Genomic DNA, 8,273 nt, shown 5'->3' with positions numbered 1-8,273 from the left:
GAAAGAAAGAAAGAAAGAAAGAAAGAAAGAAAGAAAGAAAGAAAGAAAGAAAGAAAGAAAGAAAGAAAGAAAGAAAGAAAGAAAGAAAGAAAGGAAGGAAGGAAGAAAGAAAGGAAGAAAGAAAGGAAGAAAGAAAGGAAGAAAGAAAGGAAGAAAGGAAGGAAGGAAGGAAGGAAGGAAGGAAGGAAGGAAGAAAGAACTTCCTCCATTGATATAGATCAACTTATCATTTTTAACTTAAAGTTTCAAAGAGTTTCCTGGATTTAACTGACTTGTCCAAGAACCACACAACTAGTAGATATCAAAATCAGTACTTAAAATTAACTCTTCTTGATTTCAATGGATGGTCTTCTAATCAGAAGTAAACAACTTACAGACTGTAAGAAAACACTGTACTTGGCCTCCAATTTAATATTTCACTGTTTAGAAATACCTAGTTTCTATGAAAGTTTTCAACAAACTGAAAATTGTGTTATATTTCTTCTTACCCCACCCCCATCATGTTTCTCATTCCTAGATTCACTGTGGTTTGTGACACAAGAAATGTTGATGACCATTTCAGCTAGGAAATGTCTAAGGACAGATTTGATTGACCCCAGGACCTCTTGCCTCTAGCCCTGGCTCTCAATCCACTGACCCACCTAGCATAGCTCATATACTTTTTACTGTTACTTTGCTTTCAGCCAAATCTGACTTTCCCTATCTTATCTCTTCTGTTCCTTGAGCAAAATAGCAATAAGTATAACAACAATAATAATAGCTATCATTTATGTAGCACTTTGAGATTTGCAAAGTAGTTTACAAATATTATCTTATTTTATTCTCACAACAACCCTGAGAGCTAAGTGCTATTTGAATCCTGATTTCCTTTGACTTCAAGTCCAGTGCTGTGCTTCTCCAAAAGTGACTCTAAAAGTGTCTGAGCATTCATTATACCACAGACTTCAGAAAGATCAGCCTAATGTTCTTTGAAATGTATATATTTAGCAGAGCATAGGCTTGATTTTTCTGGGAGCTGGGTCCAGTGGTTGCTTAGTTACTTCTTTGAATATCAAGGAAATAATGAGGGCAGAGAATAGCAGGGGATTTGGAGTCTGGAGGGCTGAGTTTGAATCTTGACACTTTTCTAACAAGGTGTATGTCCTTGGGCAAACCATAACTTCTTAAACCATAAGCTTCTTCAACTATAAAATGAGGAAGGTGCACTCAAATAGCACCCAAGATCCTTTCAGTTTTCAATCATATGACCCTATAATATGACATAAATGGAAGCAAAAGAGCAAGCTATTACTGAAATTCATAAGTTAAATATCAAAAATTAGTGGCCCAATCTATGCAAAGTACTAACTTTGTTACCTGGCCTTTGTTAAGATTAAAAGTCTCTGGAGACCTTATTTTAATTTTATAATTATTTATTAATTAGCAAAAAGTGAGCCAGAGAAAGAGAGAGAAAAGCATGAGTCATGTGGCTGACTGGCCATAGTGACAAGTAGTCTGCAGCAGCCCAGAGGCAGACTATGTACCTTCCTAAGTCTCTAGTTCCTGGAAGAAGGGCCCATTTGTCTCCTCTGCCAATTAATGTTCTTCAGGATGTCCCTTTTTCAAGCTTCTCTAATTGGAGGATTCAGACCTCAATCAGGACAAGAGTCAGGTCTTCTGGATGTCAAGAGTAACTATTGGCAAGTACTTTCCCCCACAAGGCTAGGTGTTTCTCAGCAAGGTGTCTAGCTGATTGACTTCATTATCAATGAGAATCCTTGTTTACAGATAAAACAAAGAACTTACTTCTACCTAGTCAATCCTTATGGAAGAATAAAGATGTAGACAAAAGGAGGGAGAACTCTACAGATGGCTGCAGCTGGAGGGGAGAAGCCAGTTTGTAGTTTCAGTCTAAAATCAAAACATTTTAGCTTTAAAATCAAACATCTATTTGGGGAGTCAAAAAGGGACACAAATTAATATGGCCCATAATTCCATTCACCACAGCTTTCATGTTACAAAATTTGTATCAAGTTAATACACTTATCTGCCCTCCCCTTATGTGAGGAGATGAGGGCTTGACCTATTAGTCTCCTGAGCAAATACTTTTTTGATTATACACCCTTATTTTGAAAACATTTTTTAATATATACTCCACATATCATATATATAATTATATGTATACATTACTTATATATAAAATATATAACTATATGACTATACAAATAATTATATACATTATACAACACAAGCATGAGACAAAAATGAAATAATATCTAATCTTAGAGTCAGTAGGGAGCCATAGGAGTTGTTTGAATGGGAGATGGGGGCAAGGTCACTGCCCTCCATCCTTTTGGTTGATCTCCCTGTCTTGTTTCTTATAGCCATTCCAGGCCATCTACCATTCAGATGCCAAAGTGACTTTACTAAAGCACAAAGTTGACCATGTCATAATAAGCTCCAATGGTTTCCATTATTTCCAGGATCAAATATAAAACTTGTTTGGCATTTGAAGCCCTTTACAATGTGGCCCTCCTCCTCCTTCTACCCTGTAGATACCTTGTATGTTGTCTCTCCCCTTCGAATGTGAGTTCCTTGAGGTCAGAGACTCTGTTTTTTGTCTTTCTTTGCATCCCTCGGGCTAACATAGTGCCTGGGACATAGCAGGTGCTTAGTAAATGTGTACTGACTCCTTTTTGATGTGCCACATGATCGCATTTGCTCTTGGAAGAGATATCCTTCCTTGGCACATTCTGCCATGGTTGCATGAGATCGCATCACACTTCAGGGGGTGTTGTGGGGCTAGGCATTGATGTTCAAATATCAGCAGGCAATCTTGAGTCCTTAGTAATGCTACCAAGGGCTTAGAAAGAGGTGCTGGGTGTTTTAGTGGGAGGGGTAGAGAAGTGTGTAAAAAGGGATGATATGTTGGTTCAGGCACTAAGGGATTTATGTGATAAGGTACAGTATTTGCATTCCCAGTTTAGCCTGAAGCTGTACCACTTGCTTCTGACTATTCCCACAAGGCATTGCCATTTTAGTTATTTGTATTGCAATTGATTTTATTTTTCCTTGCTGAACAGACGGATGCACAGCACAAAAACAAAATATGCCCCTTATTGCTGCCTTTTCAGCTTGGGGGGGTGGTGTGTGATTTTTTTTTCCCCAGTTAAATCCTATAAAGGGAAACTTAGAACCCTCTTCTGCCAAGACTATTCAGTACATGTCAGCTGTGCTATTTTTCTTTTCTTTTTTTAAAGGAGCTTTTAAAAACATAGCAAATGTCTTTCTTTTTTCACAACTTTAAAGTCTAAGGTTTATCCATAGCAATTTCCTTTGCTTTGGTATGAAGCCTGAAAATACGCCACGAGCAAGACATTTCATCAAAAGTAAAACATTGCCAGTTATTTCCCGTGTTTCCAGCTCCTTAGGAGGTCCAGGCCATTGCACCACTCTGAAGCTACTCATGTTATGAGGAGCAAAATGAAAGAAAACAGAAATTAAACAATAAGACCGCTTCAGTGCAGATCAATTGCCTGACTATCCCAAGGACCTCAAGATTCCCTTTAGAAAAATAACTTTAATTTAATTGCAGCTTATATGATTTCTTGCTCCTGGGTTTTCCTTTTGCCTTTTATTTAAGAAATTGATTCCCAATTTCAAATAATTTTTTTGGGGGGAAGAGAAGAGTCTGTTTATCTTTTCTAATGAAAAAACAAACAAACAACAATCATAAACCAACTTCACAAATGTCCCATTTGCTTCAGAGGCCAAGAGAGGTGTTTAATCCTTTTTCAAGGTTCTCTAGCAGCAGTATGGTACAGTGATTTCTCTCTGTACTTCCATCGCCCATCTTTGGACCTTTGTACTGGCCATCCCACACGTTTGGAATACAATCCCTCTTTACTTCCACCTAAATGAGTACCTCTCTTTGAAGACTCAGCTCAAGTTCTATGTTCTGAGCCAAATCTTGCCTGATTTGCCTTCTTCAAGCCCAACTCCTCCACTGCTAATGCTCTCCCTTCCAAATTATGTATTTAAGTACTGGGTTTATATTTGAATTTATTTGATTTATATTTATGTTGTAAACATTTTTACTTATACTTTCCATCTCACCCATTAAAGTGTAATGCTTAGCACAATTCTTTGCCCACAGTAGGATTTTTATAAATAAACTTCGATTGACTTAACTTCCCTTGCCTCAGTTTTCTTATCTATAAAATGAGGGAATTGGACTAGATGGCCTCTCAGTTTTTCTCCCCGTCTAAATCTGTCATTGTCTGATCTCGTGTGATTCATTGGAACTCTGTGCCTAATATTTTCCTTAATGGGAACTTTTAGATTCCAAGGTCATTGGTGCTTACAGGGACTTTCAGAATCCAATAAGATGCATCAGAATAATACCTGGAAAACATACTGTGATTCTGCTGCATGATATAGCCCTGGTATTTGAATTGAAAAACTAAAGGTACTGGGGGAGGAGGTTACCTGTCTCCTAGATCCTTTATCCCCTTCATTTTGCTGCTGGGTCTAAGGAGGAATCATTCCCCCTACCCTCCCAAGGACCGTTTACCCCTTGCTCCACCCCCACCTTGATTCAAAGGTATCTTTACTTCTTTTTCCTTCCTTCCTTCTCCTCCATGTCCCTCAAGTTAAGGGTCTAAAGAATCTTTTCTTGGGTATGACATGTGTCTATAAAATACCTTTTGCATTATTGAATGGTTTGCTTTTTTTGTGGAAATCTCTTAGAATCTCCTCCACTGCCCAAAAAGCAATTGAAGTAGACTGGGACAATTACTAAGAGATAAGAAACCCAAAGAACATGGGTTAAGTTAATAACTGTTTTGGAGTTAATACAATCTTTGGTTAATTTCTGCATTCAAGGTATGTTTATATCTGAAAATATCCCATTGTCATGGTCTGCTCTTGTAATCTGGCTATTTAATTTTCTTTTACAACCTTTACCTCCTGTGCCTGTTTGAAGGGCTTTATGAAGTGATGTAATCATAAAGTTGTTGAAAGGTCAAATGAATTAATATTTGTAAAGTTCTTTGTAAAATTTAAAATGCTCTAGAAATGTTTTAGTATTGTTATTATAGATTCTGCATCCAATTACAACCAAGACAAAAGTAACCTGTTTCTCAGCATCTTTTTGGGGGAGAGTGGGGGAAACTGTTTAGTAGTTTTCTAATGGTTATCCATTGTCTTCTCATTTAGTGCTTGTTCTTTTTTCCTGGAGCTAGTTTTATACTATTTTCTTTCTTTTGGGGAATCAGACCAAGAAATAACTTAATTATCCAGTTACACTATATTAAGGAACAAATAAGAATTGCATTAATGCCTATTTTAGTCAGGTTAGTATTAACTAGATTCCATTAGCTGGCATTCTTTTGGGAGGAATATGTTAACTCACTTTTCCATTGCTGAAATAACTTCTTCCTCATCTGGTATTTTTTTTTTTTTGGCTCCCCCTGAAGGACTTTGATGATTCTATCCTAATGACATTTCACCTTTCTGCCAAACATTTTTAAGCCTAAAGTTTGTCACCATCTTGGCATCATAGTACATGACAGAAACTTGGAGGAAAGAAGAGATTCTTAAAAATGAAGGAAGATTAACTCCCACTGGTCACAAAGCTCAGGGTTTGCTGTCACTACTACTAAATAATACCAAGAGAAAGAGCTCTGCTTTCAAAGACTTTCCATAGAATTGCCTTAGAACCTACTTGGGATTTATGGCATCTCTGAGATATTGGGGGTAATATTGGGAGTGGGAATGTCTGGGCCTGTGATTTCATTGAAGTAGGGAACTTGGGTAGGGGGACTCTCTCTGTTGATTTAGATCAACTACTGATGTGTGACTTATAGAGGGTTCCTTAAGGAGAAGTAAAGTCACCTGCCTATGATCACATAGCTAGTATGTATCAAAAGAGAGCCTGAAGGGGTAGCTGTGGCTCAGTGGATAGAGAGCCAGTCCTGGATATGGGAAGTTCTGGGTTTCCAATGTGACCTTAGCTGTGTGACCTTGGGCAAGTCATTTAACCCTTACTACTCTCCTGCCTTGGAATTGCCTTCGATACTTAATGTTGATTCTAAGAGAGAAGGTAAGTGTTTAAAGAAAAAAAATGTTCTGAACACAAATCTTTCTTACTCTAAAGTTAGCCAACATTGCTATCTCTTTATATTAATGGCACTACCACCTGTAGTATCTATACTGAAATGTTTACAAAAATCACTTTGTCGCACATGATTTTGGAACATGGGTTTTGATGACCAAAGAATTTCTCATCTAATAGGTAATGTACTGGTGATCAAAATTCCCTATATATTTAACTAGGTTCCTTCTTTGAGAGAAGAGTCATATGATCATAAACATAAAGCTGGAAAGTGACTCCAGTGCCATATCTATTTCAACATCCCTTTATAGTTTTGTTTAAGTGGGTTGGTCATGATTGCTTGGGAAATAAGGATTAGAGGCTCGAGTTAAAAACAAGTCCTTTGACCACAGAGCCCAGAAGTCTTTCTAGTGTACTCTGACTAGGACCTATTTGAAGCCCATTCAGGGTGATAGAACTGATGAGAGCTTATTGTGTATTGTCTACCTTTGAGAGCCGTGTGCCATCTCTATTCCAAAGTAAGACATCTGAGTAGAGTTTTGTATAGGATGAGAATCAAATCTTCACCAGTAGGAGTCTCATCAAAGAATTAATAGATCTTTCAAGAGTGGCCCGTCACTGGTGATTGGTGTCTCCTGAGGACTGTGTATTTAAGGCTTCAGGGTCCGTGAAATGATGACTAAAGAATGACTTTATCTTATGCCTTTGGCAGTGGGGAGAGTTGAAGTAGCTTGAGAGCTGAAAATTTCAGAAGTGGGTTGAGGGAAGGAGGGATATGAGGAACTCTAAGGGAAGTTTGAGAGCCATTGAAGGAGAATCAGTTCCTTCAGTGTGGGGAAGGCAGAGTGTGGATACCTGGACCTCACAGACTCTATACTCTATATTATACTCTATACCCTTCATTGAAGGAGCATACAAGATTCTCTTGGACCTCCTTAAACCCCCTCAATCCATATACTTCTTATCAGTCAGGAGACCTTATATCTCCTCTTTCTCAAAGGAAAGGGCCATCCCATCACAGTCTGATGGGACCTAGGAGCACAAAGAGGAAAGTCATTGGGGCATTTTTGTCCCCAGGAGACACTGGTCTCTAATAACAAATTTAAAAGTATTACAGTTTACCACTAGAGCATGAAACCTAGCCTAGTACCCGTGGTATTTCATTTTTGCTTAAGCTGCCCTAAAAAGAATCTACATTATTTTAAACCCACCTTTAGCATCACTGAGACCTCAAAGAAGATTAATTTTTTTTTCTTGTAGCAATTGAGTCAAGTTCTCCAGGTGAAGAAGAGCAAGGTAAATCTACTTCTGCACAAGTGTGTAAGCTGATCAGGTGGCCTTAGCATCCCAAGAAAGAAGCTCAAGGCTAGCCAGCCCAGGAAGAAACTTTAAACCTTAAGAAAGCTGCCTGTGTTTACATTACTATCACAGCTTGGTGACCCCAAATAACCCTTTGTATAAAAGTTGACAGAGGCCATTACAAAAAGGATTATATTGCACTTCAGTATATATACACATCCTAATTGGGATGGGGTGAAATAATGACCTAGACATAGGATTGTTTCTCTATGCTCCATTTCCAATTACCACAGTGTGGAGTGGGCATAATCACTTTGTTAACATCAAGTCTATTAGGAGTATTCTTTCAGCCTGTATCCTGAGACACATAAATTATTATTGGGGCCAACGTGTAGAGGTGGAAAACAGGTTCACCGTTCTTTGATCCTTGCTGATGTGTCTCTGTCTGTATACTGGCCTGTTTTATGAATACAGCAGTAAGATAAAGCAGATGACATCTCCCATATAATCCTGGTTGTAGATCACAGCTGAATAAACTGCTCCCGGAGTTTTAAGGGTCAGTGCAGTGTATACAGAGAGCAGCAGTGACCTATGGAGTAGTCTCAAGACATAATAAATACAGCCTTCATGCTTTTTTCTTTCCTTCCGCTGATTCAGGTATTTTCAAATACTATGGGGCTCCTCTATGGGTGCAATAATTCAAATCTAGCAGACCATTGTATCAGAGCCGAGTTTTTCATCAGGCTTTTAATTTTGGCCAAACAGCATAGAGCAAGTTCTAAAAATGTCCTAGCATATCTGGTGCCTCTTTTTAATATACTTTTATGTATCTCTTTCATTTTCTCTCTCTCTGTGTTTCTGTCTCTTTTTCTCTTAATTA

This window comes from Gracilinanus agilis, chromosome 1 (assembly GCF_016433145.1).
Source record: "Gracilinanus agilis isolate LMUSP501 chromosome 1, AgileGrace, whole genome shotgun sequence".
In the NCBI taxonomy this organism is placed as follows: Eukaryota; Metazoa; Chordata; class Mammalia; order Didelphimorphia; family Didelphidae; genus Gracilinanus; species Gracilinanus agilis.
The sequence above is the reverse complement of the archived record's forward strand: the minus strand, read 5'-3'. Positions refer to the sequence as shown.